Source organism: Choristoneura fumiferana, chromosome 2, assembly GCF_025370935.1.
Source record: "Choristoneura fumiferana chromosome 2, NRCan_CFum_1, whole genome shotgun sequence".
Taxonomy (NCBI): Eukaryota; Metazoa; Arthropoda; class Insecta; order Lepidoptera; family Tortricidae; genus Choristoneura; species Choristoneura fumiferana.
Genome location: NC_133473.1, coordinates 78,790 through 104,836, shown reverse-complemented (window position 1 = coordinate 104,836; position 26,047 = coordinate 78,790). Strand labels below are relative to the sequence as shown.

Here is a 26,047-nt window from a genome sequence, read left to right as displayed (position 1 = left end):
GATAATGGCGGCAATGATAAGGCTTCCGGCGCCGGCGCCGGCAGGTGCCGCCGACCACTGCGCACTCCGCACCCATCGCACCGCACTACAAGTATCACTATCGTAAAATTGATGGCCGATTGCGAGGAAATACTGTTTATTTGCCATTACCGTTATAAAATCATTTAGAGCTGTATTTGCGTTGACTTGCTCCACTTATCAGTGTTGATAAAGATACGTTTAAGTGTAAATATTAGAAAAACCGGCCAAGAGCGTGTCGGACACGCTCAAGAAAGAATTCCGTAGCCATTACGAAAAAATCAAGTAATATTTTTCTAAGGATTTCCTATTGTGAACGGAATCTTCCAAGTTTGGGTATTTATGCCTTAATCTGCTATTTTCTCTTAAATTACTAACAATTCCCAAGCAATCTTAGCCGTTATAATTTTCCTTGTAGATATATGTAATACCATCCTGAATTTTTCCAAATTTTTCCACTCAACAGTTTAGATTTTAGAGGAGAGGGGGGCGGTTGATTTTAATGCAAATTTGCACTTTAAAGTTGAATATTTCGCAAACAAATCACTGAATCGAAAAATCGTCTGGAGAATCCCGGAGTGGTTTTAAAAGACCTACCCAACGATACCCCACAATATAGGGTTAGTCAAGATAAAAAATCACCCCACTTTACGTTTATGGGAGGTACACCAAAAAAAAATTTTTATTTTTTTTATTTTAACCACTGTCGGCGTGACTGATATGTATATTCATGCCAAATTACAGCTTTCTAGTACTAACGATCTCTGAGCTTAGCCGCGGACAGACAGTCAGACAGACGACCAGCTAAATGGCGAAAAAACATGGCGAAACTGTAGATAGGGGTTCCTAGTTGACTACGGAACCCTAAAAATGGACTAAATCTATATAACTGATATGCTACTTACTTATTATACTACATAAGTAATAAAGGTTCCTAGAAGGAATGAAACAATTACATAAGAGGTTTGGCGGAAAGGAACGATAATGGTCAGCAGTCCTTAGTCCTTAGCCTCAATCGGTGACAGGTCGTCGACGTCGACTAACCCTTGTCAAAATGTGACGCTACAAAAGAGACAAAAGTTAAAGAACTGGAAGATTTCCATTTCTATTGAACTGTTACGAAAGCAATTTAGAACAAGGTTTTCATAAAATTCTGTGGATATGGTGTGGTGTGGATTCAGTAAAGTACTAGTGAGTACATACATGTTCATAGTATATACATATGTATAAGTTGATTCACAAGAACTGGCACGAACAAATTGAACTAAATAATATCACTTAATCACTGTGCCGTTCTACTCGTAAAATGGAGGCCTCTTAATATTATTAAACAAGTACGTAATTTTGTACTTCTTATAACTAGATTAGCATATAAATAAATAAATATCATGGGACGCTTGACTCCAACTTTACTGACCTAGACCCAAACTAAGCAAAGCTTGTACAATGGATACTAGGCAGCGGATAAGGATAATAATATACAGAATAGGATGGATAAGGTATTTATTGAATACTAGCACGCACTTCGCACGCGTAAATCATTAGATACAGCATTTGAATTGAAATTCCGGATTTTAATAAATTCCCGTGGGAATTCCCTAAAATTACGTCGTCGTTTTCATTGACGTTAAATTAAATCACCCATGCCATATTTTAAGAGATTTTATCCCTATCCCGTGGTAATATCGGGATAAAAAGTATTCTATGTTTTAATCCAGGTTATATACTAAGTTTTTGCCAAATTTTATCCAAATCCCTCCAGCCCTTTCAGCGTGAAGAAATAACAAACACACTCACTCACTCACAAACTTTCACATTTATAATATTAGTAGGATATCTCTATTTAACCGTTTTGGATACACATAGACATGCACTTCTTCAATTCATTTGTGCCAGGTCTTGTCAATCGACATGTTAGTCGAGTTCATAAACTTGTGAGCAAAATACCTAAACACGACTCTATTGTTAACGGCGTAGAAGCGTGTTGAGATATATTTGATCAAATTTTTGATCACAATTTTATGAACTCGACTGTACTTATGTTCTGGTAAAATCAACTCGACTAACCACGACTATAAAATACCCAGCATTTTTTTCTCACTAACTCAATGTCACCTCAAAACACTCATGATAAAAATAGAGCAATCTTCGCACGCTCGTGTTGCTGCCCCTCGGCTGCACTCCCTGCACTCGGCTGTCAGACGGCGTCAGAGGACGTCCCCAAACACAGCTGCGAAATGTCATCCGTCTGTTATTTCTGAATCCAGTCCGTGTGATTCAAAACGTTATTTGCAGCCGACCTGCTTACAACGAGGCTACTGGAAGTGCCGGGATCGATGTGGGCGATAACTCTTACGGCGGAAACTTACGTTTATGACAAGGATGCGGCGTTACAATGATAAAGGTGCGATTTCTTTAAATCTAGAGAGTATTTTATGTTCTGCACCGTGCGTGACGTGTATTCATCGTTAAGTATTACCGTAAGGAGAGGAGCGGTAATGGAGCGGCTCGGCGTGGCCGTGCACTTTGGCCGTCGCGTGCGCGGCGCCGGTCAGCTGCCCAATTGACGACGCGCTCGAGGAATTACAATTTAGTCCCATTACGGCGACGCCGCGTCACGGCCATACACGAACACGAGGCCCCAGCCCGCGCAATAAAACAACAGACTCCGGGAAGGGGAGCAGATTATCCAATTCCGCGGATCTCCAGGGGATCATAAAAACAATAAATTCTCCTCCGGAATAAAACTGTCGGTTGTTAGACGCTCCTCCACTCCGCCCTACTTATCCGGGATTGCGCGGGTAATTAGGTGCGAATCCGAATTTAAAGACGTGCCCGGTATTCAATCAACCCGCGCCGTATTTAAAGACGTGACAGGCAGCAGGCCTCAATTACACGAGGATCGGTCGGTCGCGCGTAATTGCTCGCTCGTGGCTGTTAACAATTATTGCTGTGATCCCATTCCGGGCCGGCTCCGGGCGCGCCGCCGCCGCTCCGCGCGTTGCTTGCTTGTGAGGCGCGACCTTTGTAGAGCTCGTCTCCTCCGGAGCGGTCGCCAGCGCCTCCTCGCATGCGACGCTAATGTTCTACAGAGCAGCCACCACTCCGGCGGGCGCCGTCTCGCGTGTGGCGCTCACGTTTGCGATCACTCCCATATTTGGTCGGCGACTGTAATGGCGCAGCGACACACGCAACGCAACTACCTACTTAACCCGTTTTGTTTCGTCGAATGGCTTGTTTGTGTCATTGGAGACTGGCACTGAAACTGAAAAGCACTATGTGCCTAAATTGATCTGTAGATAATGGGAATGTGATCTACTAAGCCAACGATACTTTAGAAGCTGTAGTACCGATTGAACGAGCTTGTACTTGTAGTGGAGGGTCTGCAAAAGTCTGCGGCGAGCGCTACGCGGGGTGACGTCACGCGAGGTGTTCCCGAACAGCGACTTTAATTAAAAGTGCTCTCGTTGTTTGTTTGCGCCGCCGTTCTTTGCGGTGACCGTAATGAATTACAATTTATCTCAGAACATCTTCTCTGTTCCTATAGGATCAACAAAGTCTGTTTACCTACTTAAAAATTTCTAGTCGCAGCAAAATCGCAGTAAAATTTTCAACATCTTCATAGTTATGACAGTAGCGTTTTTTTCTGTAAGAATGACTCAAAAATTGAATGCGGATTTTTCAAAAATTTAAAGAACTACATTGTTCAACAAGGGGATCGCGCACTTGTCTAATTCACTCGAGGGGTGTAAGCAACCCTCCTAAGCGCTGTTTCAAGGGCAAACTTAATCCATTATTGAGATCGGGGATAATACAATATGACGATGTTGATGCCTTGCTCGAAGGTTGTTTTGGTTATGGTCGCACGCTGAATTACCTATCAGAAATACGAAACGTGAGCGACAAAATTATCCTCGAATACCGACCATTCGACATTTGATAACTTATAATCCTATCCTCGCGAAGTTCATTGTACAAGACTTGAATTATTATACAAAGTTTCGACGAACAGAATTACAGACGCCTACTATGACTTTGTCGCTTTAAGAAAGTTGGGCCTTTCTCAACTTGGACGTCTGGTGGGTGCTGCCCACGTGTTTACTTTTAACGTTCGTTGCGGGTTGCGGGGCTCGAGCCAGCTCGCTGAGAGGCTTCCACGCAAAGGTCACTCCGGGCCGCTGCAGCCGCGATGCAATTTGCCTTTCACAAAAGTGCATGAGGAACTCGACCCTCTCCGCGCCCCGCGCCCGCACAGCCTACTCACGACTCGACGCGATATGAGAGCAGAAAGCAAGTTTATAGGGCAGCCGCGGAGAGAGCCGGCCCACCCCGCGCGCCCTCGCGTCCCTCGCCCGTCACCGTCAGTCCGCCGCCGGCCGCTCTTCGAAACGCACGTGTTGCGCCACCTCGCGTCCGCTACGTACTCGCGCGAAACTACAGGATACGCGAGTGATCACACCAGGAGTTCTGAGTGATAGTTTATGAATTACCTTGTGCTTGTGGTCGCTGGCGGCGACAAGTGTGACGAGTTGTGTGTGCGTGGAACGAGCCGCCGGCCCTCGGCCCGAGTGCACCGGTTGGCCGCGGCCGAGCTGTGCGCGTACATGACCCGCACATTACCATACCATTAGGATTACTCGCGGCATCCCGGCAGGTGAGTGAGGTGTACTGTACCCGCAATCGCTTCTTAGTTCTCCTTCACTTGCTTTCCGTTCACAACTGCTTCTATTTATTTGAGTAGTCAGCTGGTCCGCTCTTTCCTATTAAGCTGTTTAGGTCGTGCTGCCGTCCCGTCAGCAGTGTTCAAGCAATTTTCAAGACTGCAAGAACTTAAGAAAGATTGTTCAACTGTTAACAAATAAATATTGAATGAGCCTATTAACTCTACATGCGAGGCCCCCTCGCGGAACCCTTCGCGACGTCGCCCCTCTCCTCCCGGCTGGAGCTTCTCAGAATAGTTAATCCCGTTTCGGGAGTAAACTCGCGATACAAACCATCTGTCGTTTGATGCAAAGTCAGTTCGAAAAAGTCACCCAAAAGGGCTCAATCGATCGAGTATTGTTAACAACTTATACATTACATTACAACTCTACAATTTTTACACGAAAACATTTCAATGATCATCTCCCGCCTGATCGCTTTCTTTAAATTAGTTATTACAACAAAAAGCAGTACAAAACAGTCCTATTTCTCTTTCAGAAAATTGACGGGCTTTTTTGCTAAAACTTTTTTACCTACTATTGTCAGTGATCCTTTTCCTCAAAGTGGAATTATTTTGTTTCCGGTTTTTTATTGATAATAGATTGACAGTTATTATTTCCATCTTTTCTTATGTTTTCAATTCCCGCGCGATGGGATGTATAAAATAAAACATGAGAGGTAAATAAATTGCGACACAGCAGAGATAGAGCCAAATAAAAAGATTTTATTCGAACGTGACCTCTGTCTTCATTTCCAATCTTTAAAACGAATAAATATAGTACCTAATTTTGAGGACACAGAAAGCATTGAAATAATTTTGTTAACCTAGCATCTATTCTTTTATCCTCAAGACCATAATGTTTTCGGGAATTCATGTCCAAATTTTCATTACGAGCTTAACATTAAAGTAAAACATCATTATTAAGAGACCTGCACTCACCTGCGAAGCAATTCGTCAATTTAAGCGTTCAATCCACGCACGTTAACCCCGAGTGGGAACTACAACCAAGCCAATCATTCAGAGGGAGACGTATACAGGGTGATTCAGGAGGACCAGACCTACCAGATTCAATTAGTTCGGGCTACTATATCATACAAGTATTAGTGAGATTAACATTATTTTTCTTAAATGTGGAAAACAAACAGTATTACATTATTTACTAAGTGCATGATTACTCTACAATCAGCAATTAAAAATGCGAGGACTTTACTTAAATGATTGAGAACGATCCGTTCCTGCTCATGTTTTCCGAATCCCCGAGTATAGACTCGATAAGGAAATAACTGAGAACTAGAGGGATATGTAAACAAAATAGCACAGTACAGTGAAAGTACAGTCGGAGCAATTAAGGAAACGACCGTGGCAGGAGGCATCCTCCCTCGCGCTGCGCCGACGCGCGCGACGTCCCGCGTCGCGCACAACAGCTCAATGTAACAAAACGCTTTATTATGCAGCCCGATATTGGGCCGCGAGCGCAGCCTCTGCCCACTATCTCCCCGGGAATTTAAATTGCCGCTCCTTGACAACATTCCTTACTTTAACGGCGCAAAAGATAAAACACTGATACTATTGACAAATGCCCTCCAAAGATGAACGAATAAAATGTTAATTTAGTTCGCGCGGCGCGTGTACGAAAGACTTGAATTTGATCATCCTATAGATCTGGTGTTTTTTATTCATGTATTTCCCGACTGTAACAACTTTGGAACTGTAAATTCTTGATCTTGCAATCATTCTGCTAAAGCCTTGAAAAAATTATCTACTTTTAATTTTATGTTGACAAAACAGTTTCCATTATTAAAAATAACAACAGGTGTAAAGTATTTACATTACGGTTTTTTATCCTTTGCTCTTCTTTCATGTGCAAAATCGTTTCTCACAATTTTTATTTGTCATGAAGTAATTTATTTCGGATACTTACAATACTTTTTTCTCAATTCATAATATATCAAACTAATATTTAACCTAACTTACTTCATTATATTAGATGTTCCTTCAAAAATCATGTAAAAACACAGTACGTACGTTGCTGTTTATGAAATTGCATGAAATTATAGGAAACAAAAATAGGGACATAAACCATTATAAAATAATAATATTTCCTTAAGCTCATATTACCATTTTCGGGATATAAGCGAACCATAGTAATGTATGAGCCTTGGCAGTGGAGTTTGACGGTCGCCACGGGCCACGGCACAGTCGCCGGGACACGTCCCGGTCCGGCCAGGGAACGCTCCACGACCGACCCTCTTGAGAGAGAGTTTGATGACCGCCAAGCACATTTGTGTGTTGGGTAAAAATATTTTGACAAGTAACTGACTGCATTTGAAATGTCTAAGTACCTGACATGTGAGTTGTACAGGTCGATTCACAAGAGCTGGCACGAATGGATTAAATGATTATATGAAAATATCTGTTTATTACTTATACTTACATATTGGAATACACTTCACGCAAATATGAAAATTATTACAGGCATCAGTCAGTTTCCTACGAAAAAGTCTAAGTCCAGCTCTTGTGAATCGACCTGGACAGTCAAGGGAACTGAATTACGTACCAGAGTGGAACCTTTGTGCTCCTGATGTCATGTTGACATTCCAAACATTTGCCAAAGAAATCTTAGCGAAATTGATTACCTATGAAAAGGTTCCACCCTGTGTACGTGATAAGACGTAATTCAGTTTCCTTGACTGTACTTAATTTTACCTTAATAGCTTTAAAATCACAATCCACCATAATTTTGTTTTAAGCAAGGTACATAATAATTATTTGAAACTCGGTAATTGTGTAAAATATAATTACCACTCCATGTACACCTTGGGCCGCTTAACTATTGAGAAAATATCAAAAGTTGAGAGATAATAATTTTGAAGTGGATTCTGTGCAAAATTGGATTCCAAATGTACGTCCTATCACGTACCTTGCATGCAATAAGAAGCCTGTCTGTTACTCGCAATACAAGACGACATCCAGATGCCTTCCCAGTCGCCATCCTTAGCTGAACTGGAATGCCTGTTGACAAATCAAATCAAAATATAATTTATTTCGACCAACATTATGATCCAAATATTCCAAAACTAGACTTACTAAATGGCTTTATTAATGTTGTTTTTACAGTAATACTGAGTATTTGACACAATAATATAATGTAATATTCAATTTATGTAGTTTAGAGATGAATTTCTGCTATTATTTGCACACTTGCTTGCAGGTTAAGTACGCATGTCCTAACATAATTTAAGAACCTGTTACTAACCGTATTTTTGCAAATAAATTATTTCTATTTCACAGCCTAACCCTAGTATGAGTGATGCTATACCTTAGTCAGCACAGCACATGAAACATGCTACAATGATTCATGTAATGACAGTCGAACCTCTGTGTGAATTAAAGTAGGATAGGTACTGTTGAAGCTGGCCCGCGCCCTGCACCAGGGATGTGCAGCGTTTTCTCATAGTGGCATAAAAACAGTCTATTAGCAGTTTTTCTTCTAATCTCCAAAATCTGGAAGGATCTTCACCCCTGACTTGCACAAGCTCCTAAGCTACCACTAACAAACATAAAGTATCGCAATAAATCCGGTATACGCCTGTGTAAGGCAATCTTTATTATGTAGATGCCTTTTTCATGTTAAGAAGTAATCAATATTATAGACGTAAGCGTGGCAATGATCATTACCGTGACTATCCGAAGTTAAAAAAGTTAACCTTCATGGACGTGTTTTCTAAACGTCCATGTTAAACGACGAAACGTTTACTCTAGAGCTACTCGAGCCGCTCTCGCTGGGACTTGGGACTCCGCCGCGCATAAATCAGCAGACTGCTGTCGTCGCTGCAGCGCCCGCGGCAGCGCGCCCGCTGTTTTGATAAGCAGCCAGCCAGGACTGCTGCCAAATCTCCCCGTAATTCCCCATAAACCAACATAAAACTGGTATCATGCAAATGGTACATGCCGTTAACTCCGCGCAACCTTAAATAGCACAGCGAAGCCAACAGCCTTACTCGATATCATCGTTCAACTGTAATTTGCGTAAATAAGTAGAACGCGGTATCTCACGGTAGGTATCTTTGGTAACGTTGGCTTAAATAAAGTCGTAAAACTATTATTCGGCTAGGACGGCGAACTTTTATTGGTGAAAGCGGTATTTTTTTACGAAAACAATAATACAATTTTGACTCATCAAAGATTCTCAAGTCAGTCTGCATGCACGAAAATAAGACTATTAATGAAGTACACACATTCGATGATTAGTGAAATGCTGAAAAAAATTGTCACGTGCCATTCTTTCGCCACCCCATGACTTTTTTTTGCCTTACAATATTTTGATTAACCTATTCGAGGCTACTTTTATCGAATATAATCTGGCCAATTGGCAATAATATACAGCGTGTTAGGTGTGAAGTGACGCGCGGAGCGGTCGCCGCGGAGCTGTCGACTCGCGTGATTCAGGTCTAATCCGACCCGGCTCTTTGGCAGATTCAATTTCGCACCTTGGCCCATTTCTTGTCAATTAAACTGAACCTCGCACCTCACACTCACACCGGCCCCGGGCTACGTGTGTCGGGCGTCGAGATATGCCTTCAAACAATGTCGTTAATTTAACGTCCCTATGTAATTAATAGTAATGGGTTTGAATTGGTTAAAGTCGATTGCAAATGTGTTCCAAGCAAACTGATTGAATTGCTTCGAACTTGAATTATTTAACGGTTAAATTTACGACAATGAAGGGTTTCGCTTCGCTGTTTGTTCGCAGCACAGCTTGCACTGCTAACGCCAGCAATCTGCGGGCATAGTGCCGACGTGTAACCGACCCCTGCAGGCACGGCGACGCAACACGCAGCGTGTGCGTCCGAACATGCTCAATTCAGCCAAATAACTAATACAGATTCAAAATCAATCCAATAAATCGTGTAGTATTGTGCACAATTTTTGTTCTTCTACTTAATAACTAAATTATCATTTAAAAACATGAGTTACCATTTACCTTTTTTTTTAAAAAAAATACTAACATTACATTACAAGTTAAGGGCAAATTTTTTTTCCAAAAAGAAGAAAAAATGTCCTTATAATATCTATAGTATGGAGACTGAAAAATCAGCCTTTACTTGAAATAGCTCAGCGCTGCTATTTTGGATTCGATTAATTCATTTTCATAACGGGACAATCACTTTTCGGGGTTGCTAAAATCATAACGAGTTTAGTGAAACAACTCTAAGTGCGGGGCAGCCAGGTAGCCACCAGTCCCGATCTTCTGCGAAGGTTTGAAGATGTGCTATTCTCCCTACCTGCTCCCCCATTAAGTTATTAAATTTATCCTTTATAAACCTAATACAGTATACACATTTTTGTTAAAACCACAACTTAAAGGGAAGTTAATATAAATCTTAATAAGCATATTAATCTACTTTCATATGTTTTATTAGTTACTGTTAAAAAATTTAATCTTGATATAAGCTTTCTTGCTGTCTTTACTTTTTGATGACTGTACTTGCATTGTTTTCCAACTTATGTACAGTCGAACAAATTTAATCATGACTCAGGATGGAACCTTTTAACAATCAATTTCGCTATGATTTCCTTGACAAAAGTATGTGATGTCAACATGACATTAGTAGCACAAGGGTTCCACTCTGGGTCATGATTCAATTTGTTCGACTGTACATACTCGTACCTACATAGCCATACTAAATTTCAAGTTAACCCGACCACTGGAAGTGGGTCAAAATGAATTTGCAAAATTTGATCCATCAACAACCAACAAACAGGGTAAGTTCAATAAGTATAATTAGCTTATAAAAATTATGAGTTTTTTTCTTATAACATGAATTTATTATCACGCAATGTATCACTGCTTTGTTTTTATCCGAAACGTCGCACTTACTAACATGACAACTGTCACAGATCCTAATTTCTATTATGTCAAACTGTACGCAATACATTGCTACTTGAGTTAATGCTAAGCCTAAAATTTATTGCGTTGTCGCTTCACATCACTAAAACCTACGTGTGATTACTTTTTGTTTGTAACAAACAGTACAAAGCATCTTTGAGGTTCATCTCTGGCCTACTATACATACCACAGATATAGATTACACTAGATTACGCAAATGCATCTACTTCGCGTGTCCGAACCCATATGGGTACCCATGGGTTGGTCCCATACAAAGACTGACCGCTAACTGACTAATCATGACTAGTGACTGGCTCAAGCCCCACGGCGCGGCCGGCGCATTTGAATCGATTTTGAAAGAAAGAAGAAAAATTTTGCGCGGACATCGGGGAATTCACATCGCTAATTCGCTCTTGAGACGTCACAGTAGATATAAAAAAGTGACACGGTTGGTTTTCATACAGATTGAGGTGTTTGCGTTATTTAGTGTAATCTATATCTGTGATACCTACATACATGTGTCACTGCTGGCACAAGCCCCCTCTTATATTGGAAGAGCTTAGGCTGTAGTGTCCACGCGTGTCCAGTGCGGATTAGGAACTTTATATACAATTTAACAAAACTTCAATTAACATGTAAGGTAAATAAATTTTTCGCAAAATTTTATTTCTAATCCAAGCTTGCTTTGCTGAGTGTACTTTTTGTTGACTATACTTGCATACAAAATTTCAAGTCGAATCCATTAATCTTTGCTCTTCAAAGGCAGCGATCCTGCGGAGACAATCTTGGCCGGACTACCAGGATGCCACTACTCGATTATTGTATTGTCACGCAATTTATATAAGTATCACAAATTTCAAGACAATCCGACTATTAGAAGTTGGTCGAATTTAACTTGCAAGATTTTTTTTTAAATACAGTAAGTATAGGCTTGCGTTTGGCCACAATCACGCCTGATGGAAAGCGAGGATGAGGCCTACGATGGAGCACGCTTGCCTAGTAAATGCTCATTCACCCTAGACTTGAAAGCGGCCAAATTGAAGTGTTCAGGAAACAACAGTCAAGGCTAATAAAATGAAAATAATAAAATTTCAAGTTGAAATTTGCATCTACCTGCCTACTCGTAGCAGCAGGTGGCAGGTTTTGCAGGTGGTAGGACCTTGTGCAAGGTCTGCCCGGATTGCTACCACCATCTTGCTCGCTAATCCTGCCGTGAAGCACTGTTGTGTTTCGGCGTGGAGAGTAAGACAGCCGGTGAAATTACTGGCACTTGAGGTATCCCATCTTAGGCCTCTAGGTTGGCAACGCATCTGCAATACCCCTGGTGTTGCAGATGTTTATGGGCGGTGGTGATCTCTTACCATCAGGAGACCCACTTGCTCGTTTGCCATCCAGTCGAATAAAAAAAAAATAGTCGGGGTTCGAACCCATGACCTTTTGGTTTAAAGGGCACCAGAGCAATAGAACAACTTTCAACAGTATAAATAACTACTGCGTTATTGATTAAATCAGGCGTTACTTTGTGCAGGTTCATGGTCTATGTACTAACTGATTTCAGTTACTTTATGTTAAATCAGTTACTTTAATTACATATTCTGAAATAAAAAAAAATCTGGTTCGCTGGACGAGATTCGAACCCACAACTCTTGGCTAAATATACACGCCGAGTATACTACAAGCTGCACCACGTCGCCCCAGCCAACCTATCCGAAAATACATATAAAAAAAATAGATTTTGTGGTTCTGCTACACAAACGCGGTTTTAATGATAATAAACCATCTATTGACATTAATGGAAATGAATGACATCAAAGAGAGTGATCGTATTGAAAGAGAGTTCTTAAGTATCAATCAGCTCAAACGTCTAAAAAAGCATTGGAGTCAATCGTCGTCTACTCCGCAGCGCCCCTGAGATTGAGTGAGCGCGCTCTCTACATCTTGAACAGATATCCTTCATAAAGCGCTAACTTAGAATAAAAGTGATAATAATATTCGCCGACGCGCGACGTTCTGAATCCTGAATTCGAAATCCCGAGCGCAAATAATAAAGGTTAAAGGCTTCCCGAGTCATCTTCGTCTCCGCAAAAACAGAACCGTCGAGTAAATAGTATTTGACACTTGAAGGATCGAGCTCGCTGACGACGGCTGCGAGGGCAAATAGGCATTTTAAGCCCAATTTATTTGGCGCAGCGAAGGGCGAGCGCGTCCGCTGCCGCCGCCGGCCCAGCGCTAAATAACTAATGAGCCACAGTCCACACCCCCTCCCCTTGCACCTGCCGCTCCTCCCCTCCTCTACCAAAACCAGTACAGTGCAAGTGATACACGTTACAGCATTTTATTGCGAATATACAAAACTATAAACAACTGGCATAAGCGATTGAAGTTCGTACTGACACTTCGGGCTTTGATCAGGTCCTGGTCAGGTTATTCGTTCGCGCTTTGATGAGATCCGACGTGGAACTTAATTCTCCGTTGAATTAACAAGATGTTAATTAGTTAATAGGTATACTGAAAACCTCAAGACACCCTAATACTTAGTGTTTTATTTTCAGTTTGTTTATTGTACAATATAAACTTACTTAGTCTACCTTAAGTATTTCAAAAAATATTAATTTTCTTTGCTAAGTCAGAAATTCTACTTGATTTCTAACTCTACGCTCATAATTTGTACTAGTCAGTTGAGTTTGTTGAAAGCCATTTTAAATTATCTAAGTAAATATGCAACCTCGCTAAAACATATTAAGTGGCGTATCATCATAATATCATGGCAAATCAAAAAAGACACAACCTGTACCTACAAGTATAGTGTATTCGATTCTACTCATGATTCTGAGTCAATTACTGTCAGGTTTTCAGTTATTTAATTAAAAGTTTGTATTCGTAGAAATAAGAATACCGTTCCCTATCAACCCAATTTACATAATTTAAAAAAGTAAAACCTGAGTACGATAAAAATTGCTTTCTGAAAAGTGCAAAGAATAATAATACAGCTTATATATAGTTGCTCCAATATTGACTTGCTTAGAAACCTTTACAATTTATGACTATGTGCGGTCACACACCGATATAGTTACTAGTTGTTTGTTTCCCGCGTCTACGTCTCCGAAGAATAATTTTCCGGGATAAAAACTATTCTATGTCCTTCTCAAGGTCTCAAACTATCTCTGGATAATACCTAAATTGCTAAAATTTATAACTATCTTTTAAACTTTGCGGCAGTTGGGTAAAAAAAATAAAAGGGAAGGACTACTAGTGGAAAACTACTATTTTTTAATTGTAATACGGAGGTAGAAGAGGTGGCATAAAGTGTCGCGCGAGAGCTTCGACAGGACAACTTTTAATACCTGCCCGGGGATAATTATAACGTAAGTGAGGATAGTGTTAACGACGCCAGCCCGCGACGCTAATGGGCGGCCTGCGTGCGCGACGGCGGCCGCCGGCCACTCATTAAACATTATTTCAGAGATATCAAAGGGTAACACGGCCATTGTGACGCGTAGAGACGTTTGAGCCGCAAGCGTTGACCAATGAGGTTCCAGACTTAGCCCTTATCGAAATTCTTCCGTCGATCACATTATTATCCCGGACCTTCTCGACCCCATAGAATAGAACCGGAGAGGACTCGAACTAACTGCGCCACTAGGCTAAATTAATGGCACTTTAATCCCAGCGTCGCATTCACAACTGTCTGTTGTGAGCTTGCTCGGAGCCCTGCAATTACGCCATCTGTTCGACTTTCTACTCCGTCCCGAACCGGCAATTTTCGAGTCTTGTTCGCCGCATCAAGCGCCAATGGAGGTCTACAAGACAGCGCAATAATGGTTCAAGAGCTTCGAAGCTCGCGTTGTTGTACCTACAGATAAAAGATTCACATAGATAAGCCACTGCCGTCGTCAAATAATTCCATCCTTCCGTACTCACTATTGTTACTGAATCTTCTCTACTCACTGTTAACATTGAACGGCAGCGCAGCTCGTCTTCATTAAACTCTCTTTGAAGCATCGGTCTTCAGCAGGCGGCACTTTTTGACATCGTAACAATAATGAAGCGACTCAAATGAAATCAGGACTCGCAAGTTTACGGCGGCGAACTACATTCCGCTGAGTGTAAAGGACATAATAATGTCGAGCGAGCGCGCCGTGCGCTCGTACCGTGCATTATGGAGTGGGTACACGCGGTAGTGAAGTAAACGTTTGAATTATTCATTGACTGGCGGCGGGCTGTTTCTTACACAAGCCTAAATATAGACGAGACCGAAGCTGCCCCGCGACCCGCGTGCGGCGGGATTACGCCGCGCCGGGGTTGAGGCTTAGCGCGCATTGCTGCAAGCACGGCACGATGCCGATTGTAACTCGACCTCCGATTTAACGGCAAGCCGAAGCTTTGTAAGTGTCTGTGTCTAACCCTAAACACGCTGCGGCGTATAATGTTTCCGGCGTAGCAAGTAATGCCGGACGAGCACTTTTGCTGATGCGAGCAGCGATACAAAGCAAATCGCTGACTCATAGTTTTTTCGGGTACTCGGATAATAACTCCGTTATTAATACTCGCGGCGAGCTAGGCTAATATAACGTTTCCCGTTATAGGTGCCGCGACTGTTCAATGTCTACAATGTGCTTTGCTTTGCAACGCCAGCGCCGTCTATAAAAGCATTTATGAAGGCGCGGCTAATTCCGCTAAACGAAACTGGAAGCAAATCATTTACAAAGAAATTGAAGCCGGCTCAATGTTTATCGATCCGGTCGATCGCGCTATTAGCATCTGTTAGCATTTCCGGAGCCGAGACCTTTGTTAAATAAAAAACTCACGACCTAAAAGCATGGGAAAAAAATAAGTTTAGCGTAGGTTGACTTGACGCTCGCAGGGGTATTTGAGTCGAGACGAGAGACTAGAGTGTGCATTCTGAGCAGATACCTACTTCCGGAAAGGGCCATATCTCACCACCTACGACACGGCTGAGGTTGGAGGTGCCCGGGCGGCGGTTGGGCAACGCGGCCGGCTGTCGCAAGCCGCCTACGTCGGCGCGGGCGCCGCGTCACTAGCCTTATTTAGCGAAAGCGTTCACTCCAGTTCCCGATATGGAAACAAAATATTAGTCAAGCTTTGGTCGTCTGATAAAACACGTTTTGAACCCGCACGCTAAAAGTCCCGATGGATTGAAATTGATTTTCAACTCTATCCCCACGTGACAGGGCGCGTAAACATAAACGCCAACGCTGCGTTCGCGCAGCTGCCGGTGGGCGACGCGGGGGGGGGGGGGGGCGCATACCTGCGCTCGCCCTTCACCGGCGCAGCGCACTTGTAAACACAAACAAAAGAGCCGCGCTCGGCAGCCGGCACACGTTGCGAAATTAAAACGGCCTAGAATAACTATCCATTGATTTGTTATTTCCATATGTGACTCATTCATCATCTGTATCGTTGCCACGACGGCAACCTGAATACAATAGTTTCTCGTTTCCGTTTCACAACTTTAAAGTACATACATGTTAATCTTCAAATATTTAAATCTGGTTTTGCTTCAGGGTTTTACAGAATATCCGGAATTTGGAAAAAATAAATTGAATGTAAAATCTTATTGTAAGCTATTTACTTAGCGTTAATTAGTAAGTGGACAACATATAACAAAATGAGATGTAAGATTATATTATATCATAAAATAGTGATTATGATAGATAGCGCAGACTCCGTCGTCCAGGTTAATACTTATGCTAGTGTACCACACATCAGATGCCGCGGCGGCGCCGGCGCCGGGTCAACAGCCGCTGACATCATCTCCGTGACTAACTGCCCCGCGCAGATAAATATTTATTTATCCAAACACTAAACACCCATGTCTTACTTATCAACCAACCTAATCTGATAGGATATCTAAATTCAAAAACTCTAAGAATTCGTTTGAGGATAACTTTCCATGATATTGATGAATAATGTAACCCAGGTATTGCTTCTCGGTATCCGAGTTATACTCGTATCAATTCAAAGTAATCAGCACGCATTAAAGCAAACGTGTGTAAGTATGATGAATGAAAGTTGATCGAAAAACTGTTTGGTGACGACGTGCAAAGCAATACACATCGGAATCTTACAGCATAAACTCTGTGAAAACTAGCACACCACACTATTTATTAATGAAGTGATACGTACGTTAGTGTTTAAATCTGGTGGCTGTTTTGCAAGTTTGTTTATTTGACCAAGGTGGAGTCGGCCGCAGCGCAGATCACCACATCTGCAAGCGCGGCCGCTCGCGCCAGATTTACAGCAGCTAATAATTAGGTAAATACGTGATGAAAGACCTCGTTCCGATTTCTGTTACATCAACTTTTTGCGTATGTTTTTCATAACTTGAAATTGGACTCGACATTTTGAAACTTGGCAGCTTTGAAGGTTCTCCGGGATTTGGGTACGAATGAAAATTAGAATCGCAACCCTTTAGGGCGCGGGGTGAGCGCGAGCCCTGCGGTGTCCGCCTTTGTTCTCGGCGCCGGCTCGCGGCAGGTGCTCCACGCGAGCGCGAGTGCTGCGGGTTACATTTGTTGTTTTCTGACACAGCTCGGGCTTGCCATTGTGCGCTTCGGGCTCGGGAGACGCGGCGATAAGGTAGCCGGCATTGTCTGGAATACGTGTAGTGCCGCGTCATTAGAATCGCTATTTATAATGGGTGGGGTGGAAGTATGATTGACATCTAGCAGTATGCGTTTAATGTCTGTTCTTGTTGTGAGTTCAAGTGTTGAAAGTCTGTAAACAAATGCACATGCAGTAGTGAGTAGGTAGGTAATAAACTCTAGTATCTAACTATAACCCCTATTTGTAGCTCACTCAAAGCAAATAAATAGATAAAGTGATGAGGTTTTCTCGTATTGCAAATCTTTCGCGAAGCTCAAACTCGGTTCCGGAATATCTCCATAGGATTATAATAAATAACACCCTAATAGGTATTTCAGACGCATGACACGCGTTAATATTTAAGAACAAAATGCTCCGTCATTCAAGAAAGACTATCCATGTTCGTCATAAAATATTTGGCTTATTTCATTCAACACGTTTAAAAATTGTTAACTGTTTCGTCCAAAACTGCCGTGGGTGGCGCCGGCGCTCCGAGGCTGGGTATTAAACCTCGGATGACAAGGCCTTCTACTACAAAGTACACAATCCGAACTTCACGTCATGCCGTCCCGCTCTCAATAATAGTATGTAATAGATGAGTGAGGGTGATGGTATGAAACGAACTTCTAAATTCGGGTATCGTAGTAAGGCCTGAGTTGGAGCCCGCACTCGATATTCATTGATTGTTTTCAAGAAACTGGCACAGAGATAAGACAATAATCGTTGTCGCGCCGAGTGATACCGAAATAGTTTTACGATGTAATAACGCCTCCGATAACAAGCGGAGATATGAGTCGCGGAATCAATGCTTTGTTTGTGACGGACATACAAACAGATGAAAGTGAGGTAAGCGCGGCGCTGGCCAGCCGCGACCCGCAAGGCGCGCCGGTGGCGGTTTGTTGATAAACTACTCGACTACGAAACCCTGATAAAAAAGTCAAGACAGGCATATTTAATGACCACAAAAAAAGGCCAAGCGGTTCGACAATAATACTGACAAGTTTGAACAAGTTTCGACTCAGAAAACCTATGCTACGTTAGCAACGCTGGTCATATAGCTAGTGCGTGCTTGTAACTAGTTACTCCGCCTCAGTGCCCGGTTCACAGTATTCCAGTAAAATCGTGCCAGTAGTGATACATTGCGGGGCCCCAAATGCCACAATCCAAACGAGTTACACAAGATCGATCGAGCACCGCGGTGTCAGCAACTGGAACGGTTTTACTGGAACAATGTGAAGGCATGACTCATCTGTCGTCAGCCTCCCGTCGTAGAGCAAGCGTCTCCGCGCTCACGCGCCGCGCTCCGCTAACTTAATAAAGAAAACCTGCTAATAAGACTCAGGTTACCTTTAATTAAATTAAAAGTCTCAGCATAATTGCCGGGAGCTGATCTAATTAAAATAATGGAGAATGAAATGAAATTCAATTATTATTCATTTTGTTCAGTGGAACAATTTGTTCGGCGGTCGGCCCCGGGCCCCGGCGTGCTGGAGGCCCGGCCCGGCTGATCTCAGAAACACCATCTTCATAATATGTATATTCATTGGCATTATGTGCAGTAGCTTTTTTTTTAAATAAACATGCTGGTACATGACACTATAATATGCGAGCACTAGAGAGGTATGTCGTCGTATTTGTAATAAGTATTTATATGGAGGTAGTCTATTGCTCATAATTACCTATGTATAAAGGGCTGCGTTGAGCTGATTATTCATTAAGTATTAGAGACATGGAACTTCAATCAGCTGATAATAAACGTGCTACTTATGTAAGTAACCATTCGTGAGTTTTCAAGGAAAAATACTCTTCCTTTGTACATTACCATGAGAAATAATTATGTACATAATAATATGTTAAAATGGATCAATTAACAAAAAAAAAATATAGAACGCGGTCACAAGTTACAAACACGACATTATATTTTAAGAATAAGAAATTGGTTTTCCTTCGAAGTAATGGGGATTATTTACAACTATCTGCCTTCAGAGTATTACAAATCTAATTAAAATTTTATTCGGATTGCTAGAGTCAATTCCCACATTCATGAAAGGTAACATTTTTGACCTGATAATGCGGTATAACTAAAATCATATTTTAAACAAAGTTACATTTTGTACAAGTAATTAGCGCACATCTTTGATTTAGCAGTTATTTATTATTATCTATGTAACTTATAATCTTTTATTTGACCGCTCGTTTTTTGCGTGATTTCGTGATTTTACATGCATAGGTACATCCCGACTTCGGGGGAATATGGGAATAAAAAGTAGTCCATGTATTTTTACCAAGATTCAGCGATCTTAATGCGATGCAAATTTTTGTACATTTCGCATACGCCAATAAATCACAATGTATAAATCTTTGATAATAAACGGTACTTTTTTCCAGCCATCAACACAGTAGAGTTTCGTTTCTTTAATACAGCCTGTCGCGGCGACGCGTTTGAGCCGTACTTGAGTTTTTGCGTCATGAAGCGCCCCTCCCCTCCTCTCTTGAGCCCCCCTCCCCCCTCCCCCCGCTCGCCGGCACTCCTCGTTGCAGCAGGAAGCTATTATACACGTGCCTTTATTACTTCCCCGTTCGAATAGCTTAGCGATTAATATCGCGTTAGAGAGCCAGCCGATTGATGGCAAAAGGACATTAAATATCTTCTTAGATCTGATTTCAAATGGACGCAGCGATCATTATCAGTAACGCACTATTGTTATTCTTGCTGGCATCGAAAGACAGCTAAAAAGACAGTTTCCGCAGTTATTAGAAGGGAAAGAGTCGTTTCTTTACTTGTGAAATCGTTGAGATAGCAGAAAGACTATCTGTCCAGCGCGTATCCGCGATATCCATCCTATAGCGTCAGATTTTGTTATGATAATAGTTTTGTACATAATTATTCCCTGGTTGTTTTGAGTAGGTACTAAATTGTAAACAATTTTTAGAGACGAGAGAATCTTTTGTTTTTTGGGAATTTTAGTCACCACCAATGTGGTGTTTCATCAATACGTAACACCTATGTTTTGTAAGAGTCCAAACTACTCGTACTCGTATGTAAGGAAGGCTGCATCTAACTGCTGCCGCACCAGGCCGCGCCAGGCGGCAGGCGGCGGGCGGCTCTGTTGATCTCAGACAATTATAGTTGCGGTTTCAATTAATCCCACCGGGCGCGGCCAATTAAAATGATGCGAAAAAGTGCTCATTGACATTGACGTTTCACATTTTCATTAGAAAGCTGAAGCAAAAAATATACCTGCTTCAAAGTGGAGAGTGAGGAAAGGACGTTACCGTAGGTGAGAGAAATACGAGTTAGGCAGGTCGAAACTCCGAGTTTTTCAGAATTCATGAGTGAATTTTACCTCTAGCTTTGAAAGAAAACATCACGAGGAAACCTGTGCAGGTTCACACATGTGAAGCAATACAATCCTGTATTAGAAGTTCTCAATCCGCACTAGACTCGCGTGGGAACTACAACGTGCTACAAATCTAGCCCTCTCATTCTGAGCGGAGACCAACACCCAGCAGTGAAACGATTGTTTGCATGCAACAGCTTGCAGTTAGTTGTACACATGCTTGGCAATGCTAAAGTTACCCGATAACTTTTACCGCATGCTTGTTGACATTTACATGAAGCAACAGCAACCCGCCGGGAATCGAGTTATTACGGAGCCACGCCAACACATAGCCGTCGCTACAGCTCTGCATAGCAACGTCTAGCTTATCAGCATTGTTTAGGCAATGAGTAACAGAGGCAGTCGCACCTGCACCTGGCGGGAGTCACTGCAGCCGCGCGCACAAGGGGGGGGGGGACGTGACTATATCGCGGTATGACTCGTAGCGCCGGCGCACGTCCGCGGCGACAAGCCGTGGTGACGCCGAGAGTGCTTCGGTATGCCAATGGCTACAGCATAGCGTATGATTAGTGTCATGAATAATCAATAATCATCAATACCTATTGTAATGTGTAGACGACCAGATGGCCTAGTGGTTAGAGAACCTGACTATGAAGCTTGAGGTCCCGGGGTCCCGGGTCCCGGGTCCCATCATGGGACAATTGAGACGATTCTGTCCCAGTAGTCCCATGTGGAGTGTAGACGTTAATGGTCCCGCATCACCGTAGTGTACCAAGTTCAATATGATGAAGGTATATGCCTTGATTGTTGACTTTAACGACAAAAGAAGTGTGATCTAAATGGGTGCCAAGTGCCAGGGTGTCGTTATTCAATATTCCGGATGCATAGTATGACACAGTGTATTCCATCATGCTGAATCATCCCAAACGACTCGAAGAAAAGTAGGTGCCGTGCAGCGCCAGACTGGTACGGTGTGGTCACGGCCTGGTGCGGCCGCACAATGGGCCGGGAGCTGCGCGGTGACGTCACGCGCCGCTCCGTGGCGCCACACACTCCCGCGCCGGGCCGCGTCCGCGCTCACACCCAGCATCCTCAATCACGACGCTATCGCGCAAGAAGTAAAGCCCGGTTTAGACCGGCATGAAAAATCGTGCAGGTTGCATTACATTGCGAGGAGGTAGACCCAACTAGTTTGTAGTGGTCAATTGAGCGCCGCAGTGTAATGTAACTTGCACGATTTTTCTTGCAGGAGTGCTAAAAGTTGTTACATACTTCCATAAATTATTATACGAACAGCTTGGTTATTTCACTCATAAAAACCATTATGAATTCTCTAGGCTTTTTCATCTGTATGTACATTATTGTACATAACACACACCGTACAGATAATTTACAACTACCATCATTTATCGCTATATTCAATTCTTCAGAAAACTTCAATTTCGTTTAAAATACCTAGGGCTCAGTGTAAAGTTGTTTGTTTGTGACTTGTTGTGTTATCCCAGCCAAGTCGAGCAAAAGCAAGACACGGCCGCACCATCCTTTGTGCTGGAACATAATAGGGCGTAATACGACTTGTGTATTCTCGATAACATTAAATTTGAACTTTTTTTTATCAGTAATCTGCTATCAGTCCGAACAAAGGACTATGATCAGATGTGCTGTTCCAGTTACTCGCGTTTCAGAGTGTGCCCTCCAGCGAGGCGCAATCACTCATACAAGACAATACATAGAAACTAGAAGCATGTCTTCAGTTCTTGGATGGTCTGTCTTTTGAGCCGCCTCTGATAGTCAAGTATTGTTAGCGGCCGGGCCAGGACGTTCGATGGTATTCAAGTCGCGTTTGATACGTTTCCAACCTACGCTAAATTTATAGCCATTATCAAAACGGTATGGGTTCACGTGGCAAAACAGATCTTGAGGGCCCCTCAATCTCATATATGTCCTTTCGAAAATATGTAATACCTGTGGACCTGTTCTACTTTCTTTCAGTCGTGTTGCATAATTCCGAATTGACTGAATTAACAAACATACAAACTTACATACTTTCGCATTTATAATATTATACCTAGTGCCATCCACGAAGTAGCCTGATTTTGTCAAAATTAGACATTAATGAAATTGTAATAAGAACCGCGGCACGCGTCATCGTGAATGACTCTACCTATAGTGGGATTACTTAATTTTGTCACTGACATCAAATCTTTCTTGGGTGATTTTACCAGGCGAGCAATCGTAAATATCTGAACAGCAGGGCTACTATGAAACTCGAAACTCAAAGTTCGTGTCGTGCGCTCCCTCTGACACTTATACTATTTAAGACGAGAGCGAGAGGGACCGCGCGACACGAACTTCGATTTTCGAGTTTCGTAGTAGCCCTGCAGGTCGTGAGAAAACTTCGTCATTGTAACGAAAACAGAATTACGAGGGACTTCATTCAAAACGTCAGTCAACTGGTCAACCCCTTGTCGCGTTGTCGCGCTGACGAGGGCGCCGGACGGACACCCGGCCACTCCAGATTTAAGTTTTACTACGAAATTGATTTTGTGGTCGTCCCGTGTCGTCTGCGGGACAGCTCCGGACACGCAGCCCGCCGGCTCGGCCGGACCCAGCGAACCTAGTGTATTGTATATTCTCAGATCAGACTGTTTCAACCGCTTTCGATCGCGTGGGCCGCGCTTCGCCTCTATGACTCCAAGATCAACACTCCCGCCAAACCAAACCATTTAAATTATAATTAAGCTAAGGTCAATTTCTAACTATTTAGCTTGAGAGCGCTCAATCGATATAATAGCTTTAATTTTACTTCATTGCAACGCTGTCGGGTTCAGTGAGATGTTTGTCTTAAATGATCTAAGGATGTTTGTTAGGTTTTATTATCAACTAGCCGTTGCCCGCGACTCCGTCCGCGCAGAATTTGTTTATCGCTATCCCGCGGGAGCTATGCAATTGTCCGGGATGAAAACTATTCTTTGTCCTTCTCCGGGACCTAAACTATATGTATACCGAATTTCATCTGACTTGGTGTAGTGGTTTGGACGTGATGAAGTAACAAACAAACAAACAGACTTACAAACTTTTGCATTTATGATTATTATGAGATAAAGACGAGATATCAGATATGAGATTAGTGAGACTAGCTTTTCGGCTCTGCACGCGTAAACCGTTAGATCTGGCAATTGCATCGAAATTCCGGGATTTAATAAAAAGTTCCGTGGAAAATTCAAGAAATTTCATCGTTACTAATCAATAAATTAAGGTTGAAATTAAAAAAATAAACGCGACCACGTAGGAATTTTGGGATAAAAGTCGCAATTATGTGTTCTATCCTGAAGTTTGTTTGGTATGTACATACCAAATTCATTAAGTTCCGTCCGGTCGTTGTAGCATGAAGGAGGAACAGACACACGCACGCACACACAAACCTACAAACTTTCGAAGTTATAATATTAGTAGGATTAGTTATCTAATTGACATAATTTATAATTGCATGGGTCGGATATTCATTTGTTTATATTTAAGTTCTGCAGTATCACTGGTAATAAATAGGTAGAGACCTCATTTAATATTGTAACAGAAGATAGTGTTGACTCTAGCAGCGCCGCTAGGCAAACACGGCGACCGCGGTTCGATGAACTATTTCGCTTGCATTCAGTCTCCCAAGGCTGCCCACTTCACAAGTGAGAAACACGTCATTCTCAGCCGGCCGAAAGCCATTTTCTATAAATATAAATCACAAGACCCCAGTCGTTGAAACTGAAACTTCTGGACCGATAGCGGCGCTCGGGCACGCCCCAACCCACTCCGAAATTACGAACTTTGAAAATACCACATTGAAGTCGACTTCTAACAGGCTCTGTCTCCATGATATCTACTGAGCTTTTATAAGGAAGTCTTTGATAGTTTATGATAATAAATAAATACTATCTGAACTAAAACGTGTCGTGATTACTTTATTGTCATTCAGAGATTAACAATTGTTTAGGAAATACGAGTACATTGTTAATTTAGTCTGGCAACATCGGCCAATCTCTGATACAGTAACTTACGCGTACACCCCTTAATTTTGTTCCATTCATTCTGAAAAAGGTTTAGTTAAGACCGACCTTTACTCTCTCTTCCTGAACTGAAGTACCTACTACCACGTTGTGTTAAACTTTCTAAATTATTATATTCTCTCTATCTTATTTTATCTATGCAAACTGCAGAAATCGTACAATGTTAATGTTTTGCAACAGATAATTTTTCAGTATGAATTTCTTTAGGTTTTACGTAAATGATCTCGCCAGTACAGACAAAAGACTAAGTTTTAATTACGAATGCAATCAATGCAGACAAAATGTACGTTAGGTTGAAATAACACTTTCTATGTCAGACATTCAACGAATTTCAAATCAAGAAAAATATTTTCGACCTCTCTTGAAAATCGTTTAAGGAGAGCTCTAGTGGCGGTGAACTGTGAAGGAAATGGTGTCTGCTTGGAGTATTTGCGCGGAACGGACGAGCCGAGACCGAGCGCGCGCGGCGGGCCCCGAGCCCCGAGCAAAACGACAAAAACGCAGCGGCCGTCGCGCGTCGCCCGCGGCCCGCGGCAAACAAAGCGCTGCCGCTTATTGGTCACTATTGATACCCGGCTCTCGGCTCTGTTTGATCACTTCGCTGGCTATTTACCAATTTAACTGAAGTCTGCTTCATTCGTGTGATCCGAATGAACTTGTTTAACTACATTCCGCGCCCTCGGCGCCCGTGAACCCGACATAAGGTCACGAAAGGGCTTCTCTCGGCGACTTAACTTGCGAAATACCCGAATGAGTGCAACTGAGCGTTAAGTTCCTCGCGAGTGAGCATGGTGCAAGTGTGAGGTCCAAGGTAAACGACGTCAGAGGTGCCTTCATGTCGCGTCGAGTGTGGGCCGCTGCTCTGAGGTTTGTCGCTGAGCATGCCCTTGCTATGGCTGCATATTTACACGTTTTATGGTCACTCGAATAGCTGTGCTGTAACGCTATAAGAAGGCTCGTACTATTGTGTTGTGTGTGTGTTGTGTGTTGTGTCGTAATGTTGTGTAAGAACATTAAGTAAAATGTACATTGTGCTTGTGGAATTTGGATGATAGCGTTTACTCATAACAGTACAATGTAAGGAATTTCTTGAAAGAGCAAGGCCGCGCGTTGTTGACCCAGAGAGGTTTGTTCATCTCTGAGCCCAGTCTATTCCAGAGCAAAGCTATCTCCACATCGATTGTATATTAGTAAAGGTTCCAAACACAGAAAACCAAACGAATAAGTAAGCGTACGTGTTCTCTTCTGTCTTCCGTCTGTACGTCTGCATTGCCGGGTTCTTTCTGTCTGTTACACCGTAAATAGGTGGTAGCAAGCATGATTTTCTTTCAGAATATTTTGTTTGCAATGTAGCCATAAGCGATCAAATTGAGTCTGATTAATTCACGCCAGGAAATATGATACATTTTAATGACTTTTATAATACTACACA

At 42.4% G+C, this 26,047-nt stretch overlaps 1 long non-coding RNA gene across 1 annotated transcript in view; it reads left to right on the top strand.

Moving 5' to 3' along the window:
- Positions 1–4,351: 4,351 nt before the first annotated feature.
- The window catches only part of LOC141445598 (uncharacterized), a 34,075-nt gene continuing 12,379 nt past the window's right edge, over positions 4,352–26,047 (top strand). Inside the window, exon 1 of the long non-coding RNA XR_012453337.1 lies at positions 4,352–4,672. This is a non-coding gene — a long non-coding RNA (uncharacterized lncRNA). The remainder of the gene's footprint in view (positions 4,673–26,047) is intronic.